The sequence below is a fragment of the Bos mutus genome, chromosome 5, assembly GCF_027580195.1.
Source record: "Bos mutus isolate GX-2022 chromosome 5, NWIPB_WYAK_1.1, whole genome shotgun sequence".
Classification (NCBI taxonomy): domain Eukaryota; kingdom Metazoa; phylum Chordata; class Mammalia; order Artiodactyla; family Bovidae; genus Bos; species Bos mutus.
This window is the reverse complement of record NC_091621.1, coordinates 28,433,524-28,458,481: the sequence shown is the minus strand read 5'-3', so window position 1 is coordinate 28,458,481 and position 24,958 is coordinate 28,433,524. Positions and strand designations below refer to the sequence as shown.

Below are 24,958 nucleotides of genomic sequence, written 5' to 3'. Positions count from 1 at the left end.
CCTTTTTTAACTCTCAAAAAAGTCAATTACATTACTTAAAAATCACTTCAATATCTAGTACTTTATTTTCTGGAAACTCCTTATGTTTAATCTAAATTCCTTGTATTGCAACTTAAACCAGATTCCTCTCATTTCAGTCTTCTCTGTAAGAGACAAGTAAAACCCGGATTGTCAAAAAAGATGAAGTACATGCCTATACATATTTGAACAGCCAGGAACTGATTTTACTAAGGATAAATCTAAAATATTAATAAAGAAACATTTATTTCTTACTTTAGACATAGTTTTTTAATTAAGCTAACAAAAAGTTACTTAGTAAATAAAAATGATTATAAACAGCTATCAATAAAAATGAATTCATTTTTCCATCTATACAATAAAGCATCAAACAAGTATTTTCTGAGCACCAATTCTCTTTGCCAGGCACCGAGTTAAATGTTAAAGAAATAAAGATGAGTACACATTCCCTGATTCCAAGAAATATACTGTTTAGTGAGGGAGGCAGACAAGAAAAGGAATACAGGGCAGAGTTACAGATCCATGCAACAGTGCAATGTGAACATTTAACTCAGAGCAGAAGGAAAGGCAGAAGTGATCATGGAGCCACTAAGTCAAGTCCCAAAAGAGAGATGGGAGCTTGCTAGGTCAAGGGCAATCCAAATTAAGAAGAATGCATACTATTAGGTTAGTAAAAAGTAATTGCAGTTTTGCATTGCTGAAATTTTCCAGTTGCTATTAGAATACATTTTTAAATAAATGTGGTTATGGTACACATCATTCTAATGTGCATTCCTCACTTTATGTTTTGTTGTTAGTGACTTATCACATGCTATTTATTTTACATTTATTTTAGACTATGGAAATGATGTTAAACAAAAAGCAAATTTGAGAGATTTTGTTATTCGAGTTCAAAATGGGTTGTAAAGCACTGCGGAAAACTCACAACATCAACAATGCATTTGGCTCAGGAACTGCTAACAAACATGCAGCGCAGTGGTGGTTCAAGAAGTTTTGCAAAGGAAACAAGCGTAGTGGCCGGCCATCGGAAGTTGACAACGACCAATTGAGAGCCATCATCAAAGCTGATCCTTTTACAACTAAATGAGAAGCTGCTGAAGAACTCAATTTTGACCATTCTATGGTCATCTGACATTTGGAGCAAATTGGAAAAGTGAAAAAGCTCAGTAAGTGAGTGCCTCGTGAGCTGAAAGGAGATTAATAATAATAATAATAATCGTCATTTAAAAGTAAAAACTGCAATGCCTGCAGTTCATGGTCGACTGAAAGGGCCCAATTCTTCACAACACCCAATCGCACATCGCACAACCAGCACTTCAAAAGTTGAACAAATTGGGCTTCCAAGTTTTGCCTCATCTACCATATTCACCTGACCTTTCCTGCCAACGGACAACCATTTCTTTAAGCATCTCGACAACTTTTGCAGGGAAAATGCTTCCACAATAAGCAGGATGCAGACAATGTTTTCCAAGAGTTTGCCGAATCCCAAATTTTTACACTACAGGAATAAACAAACATATTTCTCATTGACAAAAATGTGTTGACTGTAATGGTTCCTATTTTGATTAATAAATATGTATTTGAGAGTAGTAATAATGATTTAAAATTCATGGTCCGAAACCGCAATTACGTTTACACCAGCCCAGTAAAGCACAGAAACCTAAAAGAACATGACAGCCTCCAAAAGCAAATAGGTCCTTTTAGTTGGAATGTAGGGTATGCATGGGAAAATAATAGGAGACAGTCAGGAAGGTGGGCTCATGCCATTTCATGAAGTGCCAGTTTATACTGCTGAGGACAGTTCACATTTTCCCTTACAATCTTAAATTGTAAATTCTACCAAAATACTTTCCTATAGAAGAATAAAGTCTAGAATAAATACAATGAGAATATCTAATTCCTAAGAATAAAATTAAATTCTACTAAATTGCCTGAGGTCTAACCAGTAAGTCACAGCATCTGTCTTTAAACAGAAACATACTTCCAACAGTATCCAGACCTGCAGTGAATGTCACTGTAAGATCATGACCTGATCATCAGATTCTCCCCATTTCATTTCTGGAAAATGTTACCCACTTTAACACACTGAATTTGACTGTATCACTTTCAATCATGCATTTGGATTTAGGATAGAAATCCAAGAATCTGTATGTATATCTTTATCTCAGTTCAGTTTAGTCGCTCAGTTCTGTCCGACTATTTGCAACCCCAAGAATTGCAGCATGCCAGGCCTTCCTGTCCATCACCAACTCCCGGAGTTCACTCAGACTCACGTCCATCGAGTCAGTGATGCCATCCAGCCATCTCATCCTCTGTCGTCCCTTCTCCTCCTGCCCCCAGTCCTTCCCAGCATCAGAGGCTTTTCCAATGAGTCAACTCTTCGCATGAGGTGGCCAAAGTACTGGAGTTTCAGATTCAGCATCATTCCCTCCAAAGAAATCCCAGGACTGATCTCCTTTAGAATGGACTGGTTGGATCTCCTTGCAGTCCAAGGGACTCTCAAGAGTCTTCTCCAGCACCACAGTTCGTTCAAAAGCATCAATTCTTCGGCACTCAGCTTTCTTCACAGTCCAACTCACATCCATACATGACCACTGCGAAAAACCATAGCCTTGACTAGACAGACCTTTGTTGGCAAAGTAATGTCTCTGCTTTTCAATATGCTATCTAGGTTGGTCATAACTTTTCTTCCAAGGAATAAGCGTCGTTTACTTTCATGACTGCAGTCACCATCTGCAGTGATTCTGGAGCCCAAAAAAATAAAGTCTGACACTGTTTCCACTGTTTCCCCATGAAGTGATGGGACCAGATGCCATGATCTTCGTCTTCTGAATGTTGAGCTTTAGGCCAACTTTTTCACTCTCCTCTTTCACTTTCATTAAGAGGCTTTTTAGTTCCTCTTCACTTTCTGCCATAAGGATAGTGTCATCTGCATATCTGAGGTTATTGATATTTCTCCCAGCAGTCTTGATTCCAGCTTGTGCTTCTTCCAGCCCAGCGTTTCTTATGATGTACTCTGCATATAAGTTAAATAAGCAGGGTGACAATATACAGCCTTGATGTACTCCTTTTCCTATGTACTCCTTTCCTATGTACTCCTTTTCCTATGTACTCCTTTTCCTATGTACTCCTTTCCTATGATGTACTCCTATTTCCATGTCCACTTCTAACTGTTGCTTCCTGACCTACATATAGGTTTCTCAAGAGGCAGGTCAGGTGGTCTGGTATTCCCATCTCTTTATCTACCATCCATATTACTATCAGTCAAGAATTGTATGTCTGTGTGTTTAGCAAATACTGAGAAAAAAGTACTAAAATGGCTTAAGATACAAAACACAACCTCTACCTTTAAGAACACCAGTCATAATTAAACCCTGGAATCATCTATAATCTTGGAACATACTTAAACTCAAAAACACTGGTGATGAAATTTACACAATTAAATCTACGTGCCCATAATCTCTGCCCTAAGATACAGAAACACACCTACAGATGTGCAAACCCAGTACATGAGTCACACTCTGCCTTAGATAATCCAATACTGTAATTAGTTCCAATGGCAACAATCCCAGCACCTTCAACCACAAGAAAATTATTATCAGCCTCAGGAACTCCCAAAGAAACTCTTAGTTTAAGTCTTCTGTTGTAATATAAAAATATATACCAGAAAATCATATCCAGCAATCAAGGGGTGCACAATCTGTTCAACAGATCACGTAGCTCTCTACACTAAAAATTCACAGACTGCACAACAGAAAGAAGATACATGATTGAAAGGTAGCAGCAAAAAGAGTATAGGTGTTCTCCATAAAGTATTTATCATAACTCTGAAAAATGGGATGATTACATATATCAGATCTCACGGAGACAGTGCATTTAATTTTCTGTATTTATAACAGAATGCTGTGTTGGTGTTCTTCAACTCAGTGATTATTTCTACATATCAATTCATAGAACTGTGTCAAATTAACCAATGACTGCTTGATCCTTATAATAAACCTCTAGTTTATAAATTTAGTAGTAGATACTAACCCCCTAGCAGGGACTGAATGCTATATAATAACTACTTAACTTAGGAGGTTTTACTAAACTGACCAACAATAAGAGGTAAAGTCCAAATATGAACTTTATAATCTTTTCCCTACTATGACACAACTAATAGTTCTTTAAAAGCTTTTGGCTTTATGGCTTATTCTTTAAAACAACAAAACACTAAACACAAGCAACTTGTACTTCAATTTCATGATAAAGAAATATACAAATTACTCAATATCAATCCAAACTGGTGGCTCACACGGTAAAGAATGTGTCTGCAATGTGAGACCTGGGTTCGACCCCTGGTTTGGGAAGATCCCCTGGAGAAGGAAACGGATACCCACTCCAGTCGGAGAAGGCGATGGCACCCCACTCCAGCACTCTTGCCTGGAAACTCCCACAGACGGAGGAGCCTGGTAGGCTGCAGTCCATGGGGCCGTGAAGAGTCAGACATGACTGAGCGACTTCACTTTCACTTTTCACTTTCATGCATTGGAGAAGGAAATGGCAACCCACTCCAGCATTCTTTCCTGGAGAATCCCAAGGACAGAGGAGCCTGGTAGGCTGGCTGTCTACAGGGTCGCACAGAATTGGACACAACTGAAGTGACTTAGCAGCAGCAGCAGCAACCCACTCCAGTATTCTGACCTGGACAATTCCATGGACTGTACATGTACAGTCCATGTGGTAACAAAGAGTCGGACATGACTGAGCGACTTTCACTTTCACAAATATCAACGTAAGATTATAATAGATATACAAGAAAATCTCTAGGCATCTTCACTTTTTATATAACATGCTTTCAGTTCAGTTCAGTTCAGTCGCTCAGTTGTGTCTGACTCTTTGCGACCCCATGAATCGCAGCACGCCAGCCTCCCTGTCCATCACCAACTCCCAGAGTTCACCCAAACTCACGTGTATCGAGTCGATGATGCCATCCAGCCATTTCATCCTCTGTCGTCCCCTTCTTCTCCTTCCCCCAATCCTTCCCAGCATAAGGGTCTTATCCAATGAGTCAACTCTTCGCATGAGGTGGCCAAAGTATTGGAATTTCAGCCTCAGCATCAGTCCTTCCAATGAACACCCAGGACTGGTCTCCTTTAGGATGGACTGGTTGGATCTCATTGCAGTCCAAGGGACTCAAGAATCTTCTCCAACACCACAGTTCAAAAGCATCAATTCTTCAGCACTCAGCTTTCTTCACAGTCCAACTCTCACATCCATACATGACCACTGGGAAAAGCCATAGACTTGACTAGACGGACTTTTGTTGGCAAAGTAATGTCTCTGCTTTTGAATATGCTATCTAGGTTGGTCATAACTTTCCTTCTAAGGAGTAAGCATCTTTTAATTTCATGGTGCAATCACCATCTGCAGTGATTTTGGAGCCCCCAAAAATAAAGTCTGCCACTGTTTCCACTGTTTCCCCATCTATTTCCCATGAAGTGGTGGGACCGGATGCCATGATCTTCTTTTTCTGAATGTTGAGCTTTAAGCCAACTTTTTCACTCTGCACTTTCACTTTCATCAAGAGGCTTTTGAGTTCCTCTTCACTTTCTGCAATAAGGGTGGTGTCATCTGCATATCTGAGGTTATTGATATTTCTCCCGGCAATCTTGATTCCAGCTTGTGCTTCTTCCAGCCCAGCATTTTTCTTGATGTACTCTGCATATAAGTTAAATAAGCAGGGTGACAATATACAGGCTTGACGTACTCCCTTTCCTATTTGGAACCAGTCTGTTGTTCCATGTCCAGTTCTAACTGTTGTTTCCTGACCTGCATATAGGTTTCTTAAGACGCAGGTCAGGTTGTCTGATAGTCCCATCTCTTTCAGAATTTTCCAGTTTATTGTGATCCACACAAGTCAAAGGCTTTGGCATAGTCAATAAAGCAGAAATAGACGTTTTTCTGGAACTCTCTTGCTTTTTTGATGATCCAGCAGATGTTGGCAATTTGCTCTCTGGTTCCTCTGCCTTTTCTAAAACCAGCTTGAACATCTGGAAGTTCACAGTTCACGTACTGCTGAAGCCTGGCTTGGAGAATTTTGAGCATTACTTTACTAGCTTGTGAGATGAGTGCAGTGTGTGGTAGTTTGAGCATTCTTTGGCATTGCCTTTCTTTGGGATTGGAATGAAAACTGACCTTTTCCAGTCCTGTGGCCACTGCTGAGTTTTCCAAATTGGCTGGCACATTGAGTGCAGCACTTTCACAGCATGACCTTTCAGGATTTGAATAGTTCAACTGGAAATCCATCACCTCCACTAGGTTTGTTCACAGTGATGCTTTCCAAGGCCCATTTGACTTCACATTCCAGGATGTCTGGCTCTACGTCAGTGATCAGATCATCGTGATTATCTGGGTCGTGAAAATCTTTTTTGTACAGTTTTTCTGTGTATTCTTGCCACCTCTTCTTAATATCTTCTGCTTCTGTTAGGTCTATACCATTTCTGTCCTTTATGGAGCCCATCTTTGCATAAAATGTTCCCTTGATATCTCTAATTTTCTTGAAGAGATCTCTAGTCTTTCCCATTCTGTTGTTTTCCTCTATTTCTTTGCACTGATCCCTGAGGAAGGCTTTCTTATCTCTCCTTGCTATTCCTTGGAACTCTGCATTCAGATGCTTATATCTTTCCTTTTCTCCTTTGCTTTTTGCTTCTCTTCTTTTCACAGCTATTTGTAAGGCCTGCCTAGACAGCCATTTTGCTTTTTTGCATTCTTTTCCATGGGGATGGTCTTGATCCCTGTCTCCTGTACAAACCTCTTTTCCATGGGGATGGTCTTGATCCCTGTCTCCTGTCACAAACCTCAGTCTATAGTTCATCACGCACTCTATCTATCAGATCTAGGCCCTTAAATCTATTTCTCATTTCCACTGTATAATCATAAGGGATTTTATTTAGGTCACACCAGAATTTTATTTAGGTCTAGTGGATTTCCCTACTTTCTTCAATTTCAGTCTGAATTTGGCAATAAGGAGTTCATCATCTGATCCACAGTCAGCTCCTTGTCTTGTTTTTGCTGACTGTATAGAGCTTCTCCATCTTTGGCTGCAAAGAATATAATCAGTCTGATTTCAGTGTTGACCATCTGGTGATGTCCATGTGTAGAGTCTTTTCTTGTGTTGTTGGAAAAGGGTGTTTGCTATGATCAGTGCGTTCTCTTGGCAAAACTCTATTAGCCTTTGCCCTGCTTCATTCCGTATTCCAAGGCCAAATTCGCCTGTTACTCCAGGTGTTTCTTGACTTCCTACTTTTGCATTCCAGTCCCCTATAATGAAAAGGACATCTTTTTGGGGTGCTGGTTCTAAAAGGTCTTGTAGGTCTTCATAGAACTGTTCAACTTCAGTTTCTTCAGCGTTACTGGTTGGGGCATAGGCTTGGATCATTGTGATATTGAACGGTTTGCCTTGGAAACAAACAGAAATCATTCTGTCCGTTTTTGAGATTGCATCTAAGTACTGCATTTCGGACTCTTTTGTTGACCATGATGGCTACTCCATTTTTTCTGAGGGATTCCTGCCCACAGTAGTAGATATAATGGTCATCTGAGTTAAAATCACCCATCCAGTCCATTTTAGTTCGCTAATTCCTAGAATGTCAACGTTCATTCTTGCCATTTCCTGTTTGACCACTTCCAATCTGCCTTGATTCATGGACCTAACATTCCAGGTTCCTATGCAATATTGCTCTTTACAGCATTGGACCTTGCTTCTGTCACCAGTCACATTCACAACTGGGTATTGTTTTTGCTTTGGCTCCATCCCTTCATTCTTTCTGGAGTTTTTCTCCACTGATCTCCTGTAGCATACTGGGCACCTACTGACCTGGGGAGTTCCTCTTTCAGTATCCTATCATTTTGCCTTTTCATACTGTTCATGGGGTTCTCAAGGCAAGAATACTGAAGTGGTTTGCCATTCCCTCCTCCAGTGGACCACATTCTGTCAGACCTCTCCACTATGACCCATCTGTCTTGGGTGGCCCCACACGGCATGGCTTAGTTTCAGTTTCACTGAGTTTGACAAGGCTGTGGTCCGTGTGATCACATTGGCTATGACAGCTGTGACGGACCTCGCAGAAGCACAGCTGAGAGGAGCTACCCCATGCCCAAGGTCAGGGGCAGTGACCGAAGAGTGCCAGGCTGCCACGGTGAAGGAGTGGCTGAGAGGAGGTCAGGAGGGGCGACCTCGTCCAAGGTAAGGAGCAGCAGCTGCGTTTGCTCGAGCAGCCATGAAGAGATACACCACGTCCAAGGTAAGAGAAACCCAAGTGAGACGGTAGATGTTGCAAGAGGGCATCAGAGGGCAGACACACTGAAACCATAATATGCTTTACATAGAACTAAATAAGTATTAATAAAGAATAACAGAAAAGTAAATAAAAAGATAAGTTTTCAAAACTGAATACACAGGTATATAAGAGGAATATACCATAAACCTGTATTTTCAAACCCAGGTGGTTATCATTCTAGTTACTAGACTTATTAAAATCTAAATATTGATTACATGTATGTAAAGCATACACACATATTCAATTTACTCAAAATACATTAAACCAAATGCCAAGCAACTCTTAAAAAAAAAAAAAAAAACCCTCAAAACAAACTGCTTCATGAATAGGTCTGTCTCAGTCCAAACAAATTATCTAAAGAAATAGGCTTGATAATTTATTTTACACTTTTAAAGCAATGTCTTCAAAAATAAAAAAGAAAATCATTCTTTTAAAATGCAATATGGTGTTCTGGACTGAATCTTGGAACAGAGAAGGACGTTAGTAGAAAAACTGGAAAAATCCAAATAAAGTCTGTAGTTTAGTTTTATACCAGTGTTAATTCCTTAGTTTTGACAAGTGTACCCAAGTTATATAAGATTAACATTAGGGAAAACTGAGTAAAGGATATATGAGAATCACTGTACTATCTTTGCAACTTTTTTGTGATTCTAAAATTGTTCCAGATTAAAAAAAAAAAAAAAGCTTTATTCTAAAAATCACCTTGCATGCTCAGTAGTAAGTTTGAGAGGATTTTCATTTTTAAAAATAACACTTACACTTACTTTTCTCTCCATCACCCCTAAACAAAAGGGAAAAGAAGATCAGACTAAAAGACATTAAAATGTTAACACTGGCTCACTCAGTAGTAAGATGAAAAGCATTTTTCTCTTCATATTTTCTATAGTGTGTGAACCGCTTTTATAATTAACAATAAATAGTTAACTAAAGAATATACAAACCAATACATTATTAAAGGCTCCTTCAGAAAGAAAAACTACAAATGTCTAAGCAGAGCCCAAAGGCAGATGACATACGAAACAGGTTAGGGCAGAGTGTGAAGAAACAGTGGCAAGAAAGATTGCCAGGAGAATCTAAGTAGGCAATACCTAATTAGTAAACGCTGGAAACCTGCCAATCCACAGAGCTTAACATCTACTCTTAGGCCAAAGGTGCTCACAGTAAGCAATGTTATGCTCAGAATTCATGTCTCAGGGGAGTGTCACAAAAGACCCCCTAATACCAGGAATTTATGGGATACATACCTTGGATTTATCCCAAACAAAAATGCAGTTGGACATGCACAACTTCCCAATGAGAACTTCTAGAAATACTTCAGGACGACAGTGTGTTCTCTACATTTTTCTACTTGTTCTTTCCTAAGACCTTCCTACAACTTATGCCCAGTCTTTAGCCCAAAGATCTAAAAATGGTACTCTGACGCTATTCAGCAACATGGACAGAGACCATCAGGATAGCAGAATCAAATTCTATTCTGGAAGTCTGAGAGGGGAGTATCACAAAAAGTTTTCAGTTATCTTCAGAGCAAAATATATTCTGACAATCTCATTCAGCCATAAGAGGGGAAATTTTAATCAACAACAAATGTTGTTTAAATGTTTAAACAACAATCAAAATAAAATACATCTGTCCCTTAAAGGGAAGTGCCAGTGGAATCAAACAGACTGAATTTTGATAAAGAACCTCTTTAAAGCTATAATCGGGGCAATTTGTATGTGTCAGGCTTTCTGTCTAGGTTTGGGGTTGTTTTTTAAAAGCAGATTTTAATTATTTATGGTCACCTTCACTCTCAGTTGATAGTTAGCATGTCCTAGAGCTGTCACTTAATAAACACGTATACACATTTCTTTGTTAAGTTTATTCTTTCAAATCCTAGACTCTGCAATCAGACACCCGTGCCTATTGGGAACAGGTGCTAAAAAAAAGCCCTCTACTCAGAGACCACACATTTTATGTTCAAGAACATAGTCATCACTTCACAAGCTTCTTAATGGCAATTCTAAGCATCAGAAGACTCTTCTGCTTATTTTCCAATTCTTGGTCATGTTTAAGAAAGTAGAGGTTACCAAAAAAGTGATGTTCAGAAATGGTGACTGCAAATATTATCACTGTTATTACTTCTAATACCAATGAAGATATATACCATTTTCATCAAAACCGAGACACAACTGATTTTAAGACTGATATTTTGTATCCCACCAAGAAACAGAAGGTGTCAAACTACAGCATGCCACTGGTTGTAAGATACACCCAAATTTCAGTGAATAAAACTGGAAAATGTCCCTTGGAATCAATGAAATACCACACAATCAATGAAGACTATCAACTAACACTAATGAAATGATGTTTAAAATATCTTTTTCTTTATGCCTTCCTATACACCAGACAATAGTTACAATCAAGTAACAGGATTTTGGGGGCTTCCAAGATGGCGCTTCAGCCCTGGGTGTTCTTTGGAAGGAATGATGTTAAAGCTGAAACTCCAGTACTTTGGCCACCTCATGCGAAGAGTTGACTCATTGGAAAAGCCCCTGATGCTGGGAGGGGCTGGGGGCAGGAGGAGAAGGGGACGGCAGAGGGTGAGATGGCTGGATGTCATCACCGACTCAATGGACGTGAGTTTGAGTGCACTCTGGGAGTTGGTGATGGACAGGGAGGCCTGGCGTGCTGCGATTCATGGGGTCACAGAGTTGGACACGACTGAGCGACTGAACTGAACGGACTGAAGATGGCGCTAGTGGTAAAGAACCGGGCTGCCAATGCAGGAGACATAAGAGATGTGGGTCAATCCCTGGGTCAGGAAGATTTCTGGAGGAGGGCATGGCAACCCACTCCAGTATTCTTTTTTTTTTTTTTTTCAGTATTCTTGCCTAGAGAATCCCATTAACAGAGAAGAGAAGCCTGGTGGGCTACAGTCCATGTGGTCGTAAAGAATGGAACACGACTGAAGCAATTTAGAATGCTCAACAGGATTTCAGTGTCTAAGACCCAATATTCTTTTGAGCCGTGATAACTATTTGTCCAGAGAACAATCTTGTATTGCAGACTGTTGGTAACTATTTTCTTCATCTTCAAATGGGGAACTTAAGGGAAAAAAAAAAAATCAATCAATCAAGATTTTACTGAAAGATAAATTTAGAATTTTTTTACTGTCCCTGTCTATAACTTTAACAAAGACAATATGCACTCTCTCCCTAAAGGTTTGGTGGGGTTTTTTTGCTTCAGATTTATCTTGATCTTAAACTCAGAATATCAATCATCTGTGATAAAGAGAATTCTGAAGAGCTGTATTCGAAACTATAGCTAAGGTCACTGGGACTATTCCCTCTGAGCACAACTTACGATAAAACAGAATTTGAAAGCAATGGCTAGAACATCTCCTTTCTTTTTTAAAAAAGACAAATGAGGAGAAACAAATCTCTATGGAAAACAGTCAGAATTTCTAAGATGTTTTCCTCTGTCACACTTTCAAAATGCTTCTTCACTAGTACTGGCTGAAGTTATTACCTTAAATTCTCTTAAAAAAAAAAACACTAAGAAACCAAACCCTCACCCTAAGAAACAAACCAAGAACTTAGTTAATTCAACAGTTAGCTACAAAGAATATGTCTCATAAAACATTCTTGTTAGAGCCTTAAAATTTTTAATTTTCTGCATGCAAATTCCAAATTTGAATTCTCTGAAACTATTAACCCTGCTAAAAAAGAAAGTAGACTGTTTCTAAGGCAAGAATTTTAATCCTCATATAATGAATAAATGACCTACACCAGGTCTGCTTTCTGAATGTATTTTGAAATACCACATTATAATCTAAAATAATGCTTCATTTTAAGCATTCTAAATTCCTCCAATAGAAGGCAGTATCAATCTATGATAATGCTATGATATAGTGCAAATATGAGCCTTAGAACTAGAAAGAGCTGAGTTCTTACTTAACATCTTTGAATCTATGTTTCCCCATAGGCAAGTTAAAAACACCACCACTGCCTAACTGATATGATTTTTACAGGTTTAGAGGCTGCTGCAGAAATCTGGAGTCTAAATTAGAGTAGTGAACAATGAAGATGGAGAAAGATGGATGGATTAGAGCAATACTCAGAAGTAAGCATCAACAATTCCTGCTAACCAAGTAGATTAGGAAGAAAAGCAGGAGTCGAGGAGCATACCTACATTTCCACACAGGAAAACACAGGAATGACACAAGGTTTAGAGAAGCAGAGAGCTCAATTTTGAACATATTGTAATGCCTGTATATCCAAGTGGAAATGCTCAAAAGACAAACAGAAATACAAGTACAGAGGCAGAAGAAAGATCTGAACTGGAGATAAGGATCTAAGAGTCATCAGCTTATGGATGCAAGGCAGAGGACAAAATGAGATTGCCCCAGTGAAAAGAAAAGTAAGACCTAGAGAAACTCAGAAACACCAGCATTTAAGGAAACTATAGAGGAAGAGAAGCCCACAAAACAGATTGAACAGGCACTAAGCAGCAGGAAGAAAATCACCAATAATAAGGTATCACAGGAGCCTAGAGAAGACAATGATTCAAGGTGAGATGGGATACAGGGAACAGTCTAGTATCAATCAGTAAGGTAAGACTACAGGAACCATAGTAAGTTAGTTTGGAGAAAATAGTATGTAGCAATAAGGAGGAGTAAGTCACCTGTCTTTAAGCTTTTTGTTTTACGGTATAATGGACTGAACTTAGACAAAACCACAGGCATCTATGAGAATAACATAGATTTCCATCAATCTAACAAAGAACTGATTTCACTTTAAATGTTGAGTTCTTTCTCAATCACTACCAGTGCAGTAGATGCTGCTACTGGTTAAGAATTTGGATGAGATGACTTGAGTTTCTTACAACTGAAGTAAATTTAAAAAACTAAACTAAAAAATACTTTGCATTAAAAAGAACACAGGGAAAGATGTAAGAAAAAAGCTTTTAAATACTTAGAAATATAAAGTAATGGTTCTATGCAATTTAAAAAACCGTATTCAATTAATCCTAAGCAAAATGCAAAGAAAAGATAAAGGAAGGAAAACGAGACAGAGATAAAACCCCAATGAACAGCAAGATAGAAAAACTGTTCATCATTTTTTGCCCATTTCAATGAAAAGTTGTCTACAGTCTTGCCTGACAAAAATCTTGCATGGCTCCCCCTATTCCCCTGAAAGTAAAAATTAAAGACTTTTTAACAGCCTGGCCTACAAGGTCTCAAACACTTTAGTATGGTTTTCTGCCCTTCTGACTCCAGTACTGATCACAGGTGCTTAAACAACTCTCCCCTCCACTCTGCTCCAGCCACACAGGCTGGCTCCTGGCTGTTTCTGAATACGCTAAGTATGCTCCTACCTCAAGGCTTCTGTAATTGTTCTATCTGGAACACTCTTCTGCCAAATACCCACATAGCCTGTTCTCTTACTTGTCTCAGGTCTTTGCTCACAAACCAATTCTTAGAGAACTCTCCTGAGCACTCTGCAGAAAACACCTAAATCTTTACTCCACAATAGCAACCCCCATTCCTATTATACTGCTTTGGTTGGTGGTTTAGTCATTAAGTTGTGTCTGATTCTTGTGACTCTATGGAGCCCACCAGACTCTTCTGTTCATGGGATTTTCCAGGCAAGAATACTGGAGTGGGCAGTCATTTCCTTCTCCAGGGGCTCTTTCCCATCCAGGGAAAACCAGTGTCTCCTGCATTGCAGGCAGATTCTTAACCAACTGAGCCACCAGGGAAGCCCTATTACACTGCTATGTTATTCGCCAAATGACTATTACCAGCAGCAATGCTATATTTTAATTTCTTCTTTGATTCTTCCCTAAAGCCACAACAAAATGTAAACTCCGTGGGGGCAAAGACTCGTCTTCACTGCTGTATCCCCACTGGCTTAAGAGTGCCATACACATGTTAATTGCTCAGTTTTACTTTGAATGAATAAATACCCTATTACTGGATAATGTCTCATATTAGCAACACACATATGATAAATGCTGCCCCGAATTTCTCCAAATATTAAAACATATCGATAAAACTACAAACAAATAATCTCATATTTCTACTGGTTAATATATTACTTAATATTTTTTTGTTTTTCTCCTACCAGTTGTATTGAGATGTAACTGACATACAGCATGTATAAGTTTAAGATGTATGGCATAATGATCTGACTTATAACATGAAATGATTACCACAATATAGTGAACATTCACTTTCTCACACAGATACAAATAATTTTTTTCTCCTTATCATGAGAACTCTTAGGACTTACTCTCTTAACAATTTTCATGGATAGCATTCAGAGGTGTTAATTATATTTATCACATGGTACATTACATCTCTAGTACTTATCTATCTTCTAACTGAAAGTTTATACATTTCAGCTACTTGCATTCTTTAAAATAGAGCTTAAAATTATCACTTAGATTTGTGTAACACTAACAGTCACTTCATAAAAAATGCTGTGAACTTTAGTATATAATGCCACAAAATTTCTCTTAGAAGTAATGCTATCATGTGGTTTAAAAGTGGGCAAGTATACACACAAGATTCAAATTGTATCAGATGTCTTTCTTTTCATACTACATAAAGACTGCCATCTGGATTGCAGTTTTTATACATGCAATGCCTAAAGAGTCTATCTGGGTAAGTTAATTGCCTAAGAGTCATTATCCAAGCTGTATCAATTCCTCCAAGCTAGGTCAGTCCTTGAAGTTCCTGAAGTCTTGGGATGCGCCTACTTGAAGAATACTCTAGGACTGAGACTACTGTTTGTATTAACCTTCAAAGGTGCCTAATATTAACTAGTATTGTCTTAATAGCAGTTGAACTACCTGTGATGTGCAATTCCAAAACCAGTATCTTTGGTCTAATTATTTGATATTTCTATGATTTAGTTACTTGGGAGTTACTTCAGCTAAAAAAGGAATGCAATTACATAAGTGGAAAGCACAAGTTTGGAAAATCACAGGCTACTGAAATAATGATTAAGCTACTAACAATATATTAATTTCTTCAAATATTTTTTCTCTGCATTAATTCATCCAAAAATCTGTTTAAACATTCAAAGAATAAAGGGCTCATCTTTTTTTCTCTTCATCTACAAGTAAGCCAAAAGTAAACCTAAAAAAGGCTGTAAATTCCTATCATGATAAGGCTGAAATTTGTTTAAGATTGGGTTAGCTACCATGCACATTTTCACTTTAATTAAATTACTAAAAAATATCGTTTATTTGTTAAAACTAAGTATGCTGATAGAAAGGGAAAATATTCAGAATATATTACTCCTCCTTGTCACCAGCCAAGAAATATGTGGATTGGAGGCAACAAATGCTGTTTTCCTAATGTATGGACCCAGTAACACTTGCTGTAGTAATAAAAAAGATAACCAATTAATCATTCAAGTCTCCAAGGCAAAATTGTTCTGAAAATAGAAAAATAAGTTACTTATTTGAAATCAACATCTCTATTTAAATTACTAAAAATAAGATTATATTAAAGAGTTAAGAAAGAACTTCTAGGCAACAAATTACTCATTCAAAGGTGTTGTCAATATTTCTTACAAGAATTTTGGTTGATTTAAAGATCAAAAATTTTTATGATAGTAAAGGACTTAGATTATAATAAACACAACTTTCTAACATTTGTGAGTAGGCTTTCAGCTGGCAGCAAATGCAGCGTAATAAATGTTGGGCCTGTTTGCAAGAACCAGTTATGCAATATCCTCAAGCAAATTACTCTTTTACTAGATTGTTTAAAACTTTTGTTGCTCCAGGAGTAAAATATATTTAAGAGTGGAATATGAGCAAAAATCTGGTAAAAGTTGTGAAGCACATGCTTTCTGGGTTTAAAAAAATTTTGAGGGTTCAGTAAATTTTTTAAAATAAACTTTATTTTTAGAACAATTTCAGAAAAAAACTGAGACGATAATACACATTTCCCATATGCTCCACACCCAAAGTTATCTATTAACATTTTATATTGGTATCGTAACTTTGTTACAATTGTTGTTCAATCAATCCCTCAGTCTTGTCTGACTCTTTGCAACCCCACTAACTGCAGCATGCCAGGCATCCTGTCCTTCACTATCTCCTGGAGCTTGCTCAAACTCATGTCCACTGAGTTGGTGATGCCATCCAACCATCTCATCCTCTGTCATCACCTTCTTGTCCTGCCTTCAATCTTTTCCAGGATCAGAGTCTTTTTCTAATGAATCAGCTCTATGCATCAGGTGGCCAAAGTATTGGAGCTTCAGTATCAGTCCTTCTAATGAGTATTCAGGATTGATTTCCTTTAGGATTGACTGATTTGATCTCCTTGCAGTCCAAGGGACTCTCAAGAGTCTTCTTCAACACCACAGTTCAAAAGCATCAATTCTTCAGTAAGCCTTCTTTATGGTCCAACTCTCATATCCATACATGACTACTGGAAAAATCATAGTTTCACCTAGACGGACCTTTGTCGGCAAAGTAATGTCTCAGCTTTTTAATATGCTGCCTACATTTGTCATAGCTTTTCTTTCAAGGAGCAAGCGTCTTTTAATTTCATGGCTGCAGTCACCATCTGCAGTGATTCTGGAGCTCAAGAAAATAAAGTCTGCCACTGTTGTTTCCTCATCTATTTGCCACGAAGTGATGGGAATGGATGCTATGATCTTTGCTTTTTGAATGTAGAATTTTAACCCAACTTTTCACTTTCCCTTCATCAAGAGGCTCTTTAGTTCTTCTTCACTTTCTGCCAGAAGGGTGGTGTCATCTGCATATCTGAGGTGATTGATATTTCTCCTGGCAATCTTGATTCTAGCTTGTGCTTCCTCCAGCCCAGCATTTCTCATGATGTACTCTGCACAGAAGTTAAATAAGCAGGGTGACAATATACATCCTTGATGTACTCCTTTCCCAATTTGGAACCAATCTGTTGTTCCATGTCCGGTTCTAACTGTTGCTTGTTGACCTGCATACAGGTTTCACAAGAGGCAGGCAAAACTTTCCATTTATTGTGATCCACACAAAGGCTTTAGTGAAATCAATGAAGCAGGAGATGTTCTTCTGCAATTCTCTTGCTTTTTCTATGATCCAATGGATGTTGTCAATTTGATCTCTGGTTCTCTGGTTCCTCTGCCTTTTCTAAATCCAGCTTCAACATCTGGAAGTTCTTGGTTCACTTTGAAGAAGTACTGTTGAAGCCTAGCTTGGAGAATTTTGTGCATTACTTTGCTACCTTCTGAAATGAGTGCAATTGTGTGTGCAGTAAGATTCTTTGGCATTGCCCTTCTTTGGGGTTGGGATGAAAACTGACCTTTTGCAGTCCTGTGGCCATGGCTGAGTTTTCAATATCTGCTGGCATACTAGCGCAGCACTTTAACAGCATCATCTTCTAGGATTTGATTCAAATTTCTTGGTTTTTACATAAGTCTTTTTGTATCAGGATTCTACCCATGATACCACATTACATTTAATCATCATGCTTGAGGCTCCTCTTGGCTCTACAGTTTCTCAGATTTTCCTTGTTTTGGATGACCCTAATACACCTGGGGAATACGAGTCAATTATATTGTTGAACGTCCCTCTAATAGGACTTATCTAATGTTCTTCCTTTTTTAAAAAAATTCAATTTAACTAAAAAAAACAAAAACAAAAAACAGTCCATTTCTCCCACCCTCCACCCACCGCCTCTGGCAACCACTGCACTCTTCTAAGAGCTGGGCATGGTGAGGTATGGGTGATTGGTTTCTTTGTTTTTAGATTCCACATATAAGAAGTTCTTTTACTGATAAGTCTTTTACTGACTTATTTTACTTAACATATGCCAAGTCAATCCATGTTACAAACGTCAAGATTTCTTTCTTTTTATGGCTGAATAATATTCCATTGCATATAAATACCACTTCATTATCTATTAATCCATCATGGATACTTACATTATTTCCATATCTTGGCTATTACAAATCATGCTACAATGAACAGGGGAGGTGCATATATCTTTTTGAGCTGGTGCTTTTATCTTCTTCAGATAAATACCCCAAAATGAAATTGCTAGATCATATGATAGTTCTTGGAGAAGGACACAGCAACCTACTCCAGTATTCTTGCCTGGAGAATCCCATGGACAGAGGAGCCTGGCAAACTACAGTCCACAGGGTTGCAAAGAATCAGACACGACTGACAACTCAGCATGCATGCACACATGGTAGTTTTAGATGTGAGGAACCTCTATACTGTTTACCGTAGTGGCTGCAACAATTTACATTCCCACCAACATACACAAGGGTTTCCCCTTCCTCCACATCCTCACTAACATCTCTTAATTCTAGTCTTTCTGATTAGAGTCATTCTAGCAGGTGTGAGGTGCTATCTCATTGTGGCTTGAATTTGCATTTTCCTGATGATTAATGACATAAAGCATCTTTTCATGTACTTGCTGGCCATCTGTATGTCTTCCTGGTAAAAAATGTCCATTTGGATTTTCTGCCCATTTTTTAAACTGGATTGTTTTCTGCTATGGAATTATTTGAGTTCTCCATATATTTTGGATATCAACCCCTTATCAGATATATGATTTGCAAGTATTTTCTCCTACTCAGGAGGTTGCCTTTTTTGCTGTTGTTGATGGGTTTCCTTTGCTTAGAAGTTGTTAGTTTGATGTAATCCCACTTATTTTTGCTTTTGTTGCTTTTGCTTTCAGAGTCAGATACAAAAAATCATTACCAAGACCTATGTCAATAAGATTCCCAAGTAGACAACATATTCTTAGTACTTCCAAATAATTCTAAAGTTAAAAGTACAAAATAAACAATTATCAGGAACACCTCATTCACTTGGGAAACTATTATCACAGTATACATGACTGAAAGGGATACGTCAGAAAGAACATGTATCCCAAGATAAATTTTTTTATCAACATCAAAGTATAAGCCTACCAAGCAAAATAAACTCATTCCCATTTCACCAACCACAAAACACCCTTCCCTTTACCCAAAACACACACATATATATACACAAGGTAAACATTTTAAACCTAAACTGTAAGCCTCTGGCTCACATGAAAACAAAACTAATTTAACCACACACAAGCTCCCGCACTCAGACTTGCAGTTTCTACATGCTGCCCACACAGCACTTGGTGAGCATGTGATTAGGAGGAATGATGCACAATCACACCACATTCCTTCCCTCAGCTCACACATCAAGAACTTGCCCTCTCAGCTGCATTCTTCTCCAAACAGCCATGGTCACCTTAGCAACCCTATGCTCCTAATATGGACAGCTGCTCCATTTAAAGTCAGCCCTTCTTGGCAGGGAAAATGCTTGTTCTTCAAATTGGGGGAGAGAGGAGAGGTTTTCCTTTCAATACACATTGCAGGGGTTGATTTAACTTGATCAGCACTTTTGTTCTGCAGCAGCAATTTGTGTTGAGTTTCAACCTACTTTGAGTTTTGCTTTTTTTTTTTAATTTAAAAGCAAATGGCTAAAAAATAAAATCAAAGCAGCTAAAACGGAATTCTCAGAAAGAGTGGAACATGAAACAAAAAGGTATCTGAAATAACTGTATTTTATAAAAAGATACAGCTATCTATATTTTTTAAAGTTAAAATTTACTTAATCTGAACCACAACATCTGAAGCCTTATTATACAATAAGAAGTCAGTCAGGAAGACCTGTCATAGCCTATTTTTGAACAACAACATTGCTAAGCTTCAAAGTGCTGTAACTCCAATCTATTTAATAGGCTATGAGTCGATCTGTTTCCCTTTATCCCACTACCTACATGTGAAATCTTTCCACAGGCTCAAATGTAAACCAGATACTGAACCAAATGACTAGTATAATCCCAGGACCCTCTAGACCTGGAATGACCTAGCACAGCACTGGATTACTCAAAACCAACCTTGATCTGTGTGTGTACCACTAAAGCCGGGCCTGAACCAAAGTAAGTCTCTCAGATTAAAGATACAGGTTTATAATACATTTGCCTGATTTTCATACTAAAAGCAAATTACTGGGGGAGGGGAGGGGCTACCACATTCTGAAATATGTGAGATCAAATTGCTTGTTCCATACCCACAAAAGGAATCTAATTCCTACCGGTCAAAATTAAACACTTTATTTTTGAGTAAAACTATGTTCAAACTAAAAAAATTCACAGTATTTTTATATTTGTTCTAAGTTGGAAAATTGCTGAAATAATTTTAATATGGGCAAAATCCATATTAATTTATTAAGTACTATTATAGTGAATGTTCGGAGAACTCAATGGCACCCCACTCCAGAACTCTTGCCTGGAAAATCCCATGGGTGAAGGAGCCTGGTAGGCTGCAGTCCATGGGGTCACTAAGAGTCGGACACGACTGAGCGACTTCACTTTCACTTTTCACTTTCATGCATTGGAGAAGGAAATGGCAACCCACTCCAGTGTTCTTGCCTGGAGAATCCCAGGGACGGGGGAGCCTGGTGGGCTGCCGTCTATGGGGTCACACAGAGTCGGACACGACTGAAGCAACTTAGCAGCAGCAGCATAGTGAATGTTAAGTTCAATGAACACCATCTATATCATTTATTGGTTATATTTTTGTGTGTATATTGTGTTTTTTAAACTTCTCAGGCTATGCAGTTCCTTTGGTTAGAAACATTTCTTCCACATTAAAACAATCTTTGTAATTACATCTTTTATACAGAGCAAAATATCCATCGATAGGGTGGCAATGTAGATTGGTAAAAATAAACTAAAGCTGATTTTATGACTGGTTTCCTTATTTGTAAAATGATAATACTATTTGTTCTAATGATGGCATGTGTTAACATCAGATCAGATCAGATCAGATCAGTCGCTCAGTGTCCGACTCTTTGCGACCCCATGAATCGCAGCACGCCAGGCCTCCCTGTCCATCACCAACTCCCAGAGTTCACTCAGACTCACGTCCATCGAGTCAGTGATGCCATCCAGCCATCTCATCCTCTGTCATCCCCTTTTCCTCCTGCCCCTAATCCTTCCCAGCATCAGAGTCTTTTCCAATGAGTCAACTCTTCGCATGAGGTGGCCAAAGTACTGGAGTTTCAGCTTTAGCATCATTCCTTCCAAAGAAATCCCAGGGCTGATCTCCTTCAGAATGGACTGGTTGGATCTCCTTGCAGTCCAAGGGACCCTCAAGAGTCTTCTCCAACACCACAGTTCAAAAGCATCAATTCTTCAGCACACAGCCTTCTTCACAGTCCAACTCTCACATCCATACATGACCACAGGAAAAACCATAGCCTTGACTAGACGAACCTTTGTTGGCAAAGTAATGTCTCTGCTTTTGAATATGCTATCTAGGTTGGTCATAACTTTCCTTCCAAGGAGTAAGCGTCTTTTAATTTCACGGCTGCAGTCACCATCTGTAGTGATTGTGGAGCCCAGAAAAATAAAGTCTGACACTGTTTCCACTGTTTCCCCATCTATTTCCCATGAAGTGGTGGGACTGGATGCCATGATCTTAGTTTTCTGAATGTTGAGCTTTAAGCCAACTTTTTCACTCTCCTCTTTCACTTTCATCAAGAGGCTTTTTAGTTCCTCTTCACTTTCTGCCATAAGGGTGGTGTCATCTGCATATCTGAGGTTATTGCTATTTCTCCCGGCAATCTTGATTCCAGCTTGTGTTTCTTCCAATCCAGCGTTTCTCATGATGTACTCTGCATAGAAGTTAAATAAACAGGGTGACAATATACAGCCTTGATGAACTCCTTTTCCTATTTGGAACCAGCCTGTTGTTCCATGTCCAGTTCTAACTGTTGCTTCCTGACCTGCATACAAATTTCTCAAGAGGCAGATCAGGTGGTCTGGTATTCCCATCTCTTGAAGAATTTTCCACAGTTTATTGTGATCCACACAGTCAAAGGCTTTGGCATAGTCAATAAAGCAGAAATAGATGTTTTTCTGCAACTCTCTTGCTTTTTCCATCATCAATACAATGTAAAAATAATGAAATTATTATGCCATACAAAAAACTCCAAAGTTTAAGCGATCAGACAAAGGGACTATATTACGTGAGGTCTAATTCCCTGAATTGCTATTTTTAAAAAGAGTCAAGGGAGTATTCAACAATGAATGGAATACCAAATCAGTATCAATTTCAAGAGGTTCCAGTCTTCCAACCAAAGATTTTACAAATATTTAAGTGCTGACATACAAATAACTACTTCTTTCAAAAAGCCTCAACTCTAGCTTTTAGCAGATGTGAATTCCCTGACCCTTTTCCATTCTACTGCTGAATCAATTCCACATTTCCTCCTGTCCCCTAAGATCCTCCTCCCACCAAAAGAACACTGCTCCCAAATAGCTCATTATCTTTTTCCATCTGATAGAAGCCCCTCTCTGATATGATCAGTGCTGTCATTATCCTCCTTAATGTCCGGGTCCATCTTATCCTCTCCTAGGAGTTTCTCCCTCTCCCCTCTTCAAGACTACAAGGAATATCATCACCACAAACTGGGAGATTCCTAAGTCTCCACTTACAGTATTTAGTTAGGGGATCCAAGAGAAGTTACTTCTGCTGACACTGTGCTTACCACAGATGAAAATGTCTCTCTGCATCTCAAATTTAGAATCTTGCATTTGTACTGTTCTTATTCTGTGTTAAGATTCAGTGATGGGGATTCAAAGAACATGATTCTGCTTCAATGAAGTAACAGAAAAAAGAAGATGAATGCTCATATATAATTTAATGCAGAAATTAATTAACAAGCAATAAATAATGAACAGATTCTCTAATATTACTGGTATTATCTTTCAACTATTGGGCTTTTGCCAGCTAATATTGAGACCTAAGCATTTTAACATACTGTTTCTAGAAAAAAAAAAAAAAAGTATGTTTCTCTTAGGCCCTACAATTCTTTTCTTTGAAAATTCTAACAGACTCCTAGATAGACACTCTTCTAAATAGATGTTTATATTTCCTATAATCTTCCACAGGATCATAACTTCTGTTCTAATTCTTAACTTCAATTCTAATATAAAGAAATAAGCATAAATTGATCTTTACTTAAATGAAACTTAAATGCTCATTTTATATGCCTTATACGTTCAAGAAATTTTACATCTAATAGCTTCATTTTAACAGACAACCTGGAATACAATGTACCAGCTGGACAAAACAAATTAGATGACCACTCAGCCAGATCTTAGAAAAAATATAAGAGAGGAAGGTGGAGGGGACTATAAGAATTAGATTAATACCTAATGTATAACTAAAATATAAGCATATAAAATAATAAAACCTTTAATAAGATAAAAACAAAAGGATACACAACAAATACATTTAAAGGTCACTTATATAGGGACTAGTTAGAAAATGGAAGAACAATCCTTTAATTAACCAATGATAAATGGATATGACACTAACTGAGGAATATCGCTAACTCATTATTCCTAATCATGAGGTTAAAAACTAGTACTTAGTACTGAATAAGATAATCATGTGACTGCTTAGATACGTGGCCTCTCTCTCATCATTCATCGATCATTCATCCCATTGGTGATCACTACTGAATTATTACCACTTTATTTAAATCCATGGTTGTCTGTGGGTCCTTTTTATCACCCTGACACTTCAGGACATGTTCCCATTTCAGTATAGTAATATTTTGTAAGGATTACTTTTTCTTCAACTCTCAGCTTGACACTTTTCTTTTTAAATGGCACTCCAAAATAAGGTACAATAGCTAGTATAAAAAAGGTGCAAATTTTTGAGCATTTTAAATTCTGTATGCACCTAAATTATGTTGTGTCTCAAGCAGGAACATATGTTTTGATGTACAATTCTAGACTAGTCAACATGAAATCCTCTGCCTTTCCTCCTCTGTCTTCAGTGGAGAGCAGAAGTTAAACCTGTGTTACAGACTATGGCAGGGTTAAGGGGAATTCCGCAGGCTTAGCAACATTGGAGGCTAGAGCTGTTAATTCAGTCTAAAGGGAAGTGTCATGACCAGGACCTAGAAGAGTAGTGGCAGAAGAGGGCCTCTTGACAGAGGCCACAACAACAAACTGCTACTTCAGACAAAGCCATCCTCTTTCACAATAAACAAAAGTTGCCCCAAATTTTAAAATTCTGACAAAATATACATAACATAAAATTTATCATTTTTAAATGTAGGGTTAGCAATAATTTAACTTGTCATGTCCTTTTAATACCTTTAACTGTGTAGCAGAGTGATACTACATAAATGTGAATAATCCTTTTAAGATTATTTTTACTCTAAAAAAATTATGAAAACATCTGGATGTGTACAAAAATATAGATCTACTCAATACATATAGGTGAATCCTATGGGCACAGACAACATATATACAGACAAGATATGCATCATCAACGTATCATACTTTTTATTGATGTCTGACATTTAAGTTTTATTTGCCAAAAGAACAGGGTCAAAGATGTAACAGATCAGTTCACTAAGATTAAATTTTTTGAAATTTCCGTTTTAACTTTTAAGCATTGTGGTCCAGGAAAAGAAGGATCTGGATCTCTCCTGAAGTACTGCCTTTCAATAATGCCCTGGAAGATCAGACAGTGCTATTCAAAGGTTCAAAGATCCCCTCCTTTAACCCCCGATAAGTAGAAGAAAAAATAGGGGAAAAGAGTTTC

At 38.0% G+C, this 24,958-nt stretch overlaps 1 protein-coding gene across 4 annotated transcripts in view; it reads right to left on the bottom strand.

Moving 5' to 3' along the window:
* The window catches only part of FRS2 (fibroblast growth factor receptor substrate 2), a 109,728-nt gene that overhangs the window by 28,451 nt on the left and 56,319 nt on the right, over window positions 1-24,958 (bottom strand). The window contains exon 1 of one of the 4 annotated variants that reach the window (XM_005901150.2): window positions 21,256-21,812. The exons of the other annotated variants lie outside the window; for them this stretch is intronic. The gene's annotated coding sequence lies outside the window, so the exon portion shown is untranslated. Of the gene's footprint in view, window positions 1-21,255; window positions 21,813-24,958 lie in introns of those variants that run through there. 4 annotated transcript variants of the gene reach the window in all.